At 50.6% G+C, this 2,419-nt stretch overlaps 1 pseudogene; it reads left to right on the forward strand.

Moving 5' to 3' along the window:
* Window positions 1-472: 472 nt before the first annotated feature.
* Window positions 473-1,360, forward strand: LOC103700316 (annotated as a pseudogene).
* The last annotated feature ends 1,059 nt before the right edge of the window (window positions 1,361-2,419 follow it).

Genomic DNA, 2,419 nt, shown 5'->3' on the forward strand with positions numbered 1-2,419 from the left:
ATAGTTGTCGTGAAGCACTACAAGAAAAAGAAGCTTTGGCAACGCTTTTTAAGGTCTTTACCGACGCTTATAAGCATCGGCACATTTCTTCCTGACGCTTTTCAAAGCGTCGCCAAAGCGTCGGCTATGTAAGAGTGGGAAAAATATTTGCCGACGCATTCCAGAAGCGACGCTACCTTTAGCGACGCTTTTAAGCATCGCTAAAAACTCTTTTAGCAACGCTTTAAAGTGTTGTTAAAAGCCCCAGATTACAAAGGTCACCCCTAACAGCCCTCCGTCACCTACTCCGTCACACCTAACGGCCCTCAGTCCTCACCTACTCCGTTAACCCCACCCCCTTTAAAACCCTCCCAAGTCCCCACCCCACCTCTCATCCACTCCATCCCAATCCTCACCACCCACCCGGCACCCGTCTCTCTCTCTCTCTCTCTCTCTCTCTCTCTCTCTCTCTGTGCCTTTTTTTTTCCTGAAACCCTCTCTCTGCCTTTGGTCTCATGTGGAGGGTAATGGATCTAGTCCTCTGGAGAAGGCCCTGCTAGGGCTTTTCGCCGCAGTGACGCTCGCCATCGCCGTGTCCAAGCTCCGGGGGGAAGCGCTTCGGCGACGACCTCAACCATCGAAATCTGACAGCCCTCGCCAAGCGCTTCGGCGACATCTTCCTCCTCTGCATGGGCCAGCGGAATCTCGTCGTGGTCTCGTCCCCCGAGATGGCCCGTGATGTCCTGCACACCCAGGGCGTTGAGTTCGGCTTCCGCACCCGCAACATCGTCTTCGACATCTTCACCGGCAAAGGCCAGAACATGGTCTTCACCATCTACGGCGAGCACTGGCACAAGATGCGCCGCATCATGACCGTCCCTTTCTTCACCAACAAGGTCGTGCAGCAGAACCGCTACGGCTGGGAGGAGGAGGCCCGCCGGGTGGTGGAGGACGTCAAGGCCAACCCCAACGCCGCCACCGAGCTGGGTGGACATCTTGGCGAAGGCGGTGGTGGGGATGATGGCGAAGACGCGGCGCATCAGGCCGTGGGCTCGGCACTTGGACGCGAAGCCCAGCGCCTTCTCCAGGACCAGCTCGGTGTCAATCATCGCATCTCCACCTCCGCCCTCCTAATTCCCCACCACCACTTGTTGATCCGTCGATGTGGGGCTAAATCAAGGACCTAATTAGTTCTACCTTTATCTTGATCGAGGACCTAATTAGTTTCTCCTGCTCTTGTTCTATTATCCCGAGAGGAGAGGAAGGGAGGAAGGGCAACGGGTCAAACGCGTCTTTTATCATTCAACTATTTTTATTTGACTGAGATCGAGAAAGAGCAATGAAGAGAGGAGGGGAGGGGGGGTGCGGCCTCTGATTCAAAAATGGCCTCCGACGATGCTTTCAAAAGCGTCGGCCTTTTTTTATTTTTTGACGACGCTATTTAGCGTCGTCTTAGCCCAAGAAGCGTCGTCTCGTGCCGATGCTTTTTTAAACTGTCGGTGCTAGACCAAAAATTGCCGATGCTTGTGACAAGCGTCGGCAAAAAAGTGTTGGTAAAACCCACCTTTCTAGTAGTGAAGTCATCTATGGTATCCCTCCTTCCATGATTATATGCTGTTTCTTAAGACATGCTCTTGGGATTTACTAAACACTAAATAAAATAAATAATTTACTTCACAAGGTCTTTCATGGAATAAAATAATCAATAAAAATTTATATAAAAAATTACACATGCATTGTACATGAAATATCTAAAATTGTAAAATGAGGAAATAGTATGTTGTGCAGTAGAAAGGAAAAAAATTGTGTATCTCTCATTAATGTAATTAATCAAGAAATAAGGTCCCTTCCCTAGTTCTATCTTTCTTCTTTGATGAAGAAAGGTTGTTCCTTAATGTTAACCCAGTTCAACAGAGTTACCATGAAGAAATTAGGGCTGTTTTTGAGAAATCATAGGAATGTTTTCTCCGGATGGTAATGAAATCCAACCTGGGTTTCCCTTTAAATAAAAATTAGATAAAAAGAACAATACCTCGTTGCTTCAGGCCAGTCGGTCGACGCCGGTCTCCGGACAGGAGGGATACCGCTCGATCGAGGCTTGAGGGCTGCTCGGACGGCGCCGGAGAGGAGGGAGGAGGAGGAGATCCTCGAGCGGAGGCCAAGCAAGAGAATCAGTAAAATTTGGAAGAAACACCAACGAACACACGAACAAGAGGAGGCGGAGAAGGAGGAGAACAAGCGAGAAGGAGGGAGCGGAGGGAGGAGGAGAAAAATACCTCGGACGGATGGGTTGGGGTTGGTCGGTCGGCGCCAGAGAGGAGGGAGGAGGAGAAGGGGTTGGAGTCGGACGGCCGGCACTGGAGAGGAGCAAGACGGAAGTGACGATAACGCTGGAGAGGAGCAAGACGGAACCTAGGGCAGCGCCGGAGAGGAGCAACAT

The sequence above is a fragment of the Phoenix dactylifera genome, unplaced genomic scaffold (assembly GCF_009389715.1).
Source record: "Phoenix dactylifera cultivar Barhee BC4 unplaced genomic scaffold, palm_55x_up_171113_PBpolish2nd_filt_p 000546F, whole genome shotgun sequence".
NCBI classification, from domain to species: domain Eukaryota; kingdom Viridiplantae; phylum Streptophyta; class Magnoliopsida; order Arecales; family Arecaceae; genus Phoenix; species Phoenix dactylifera.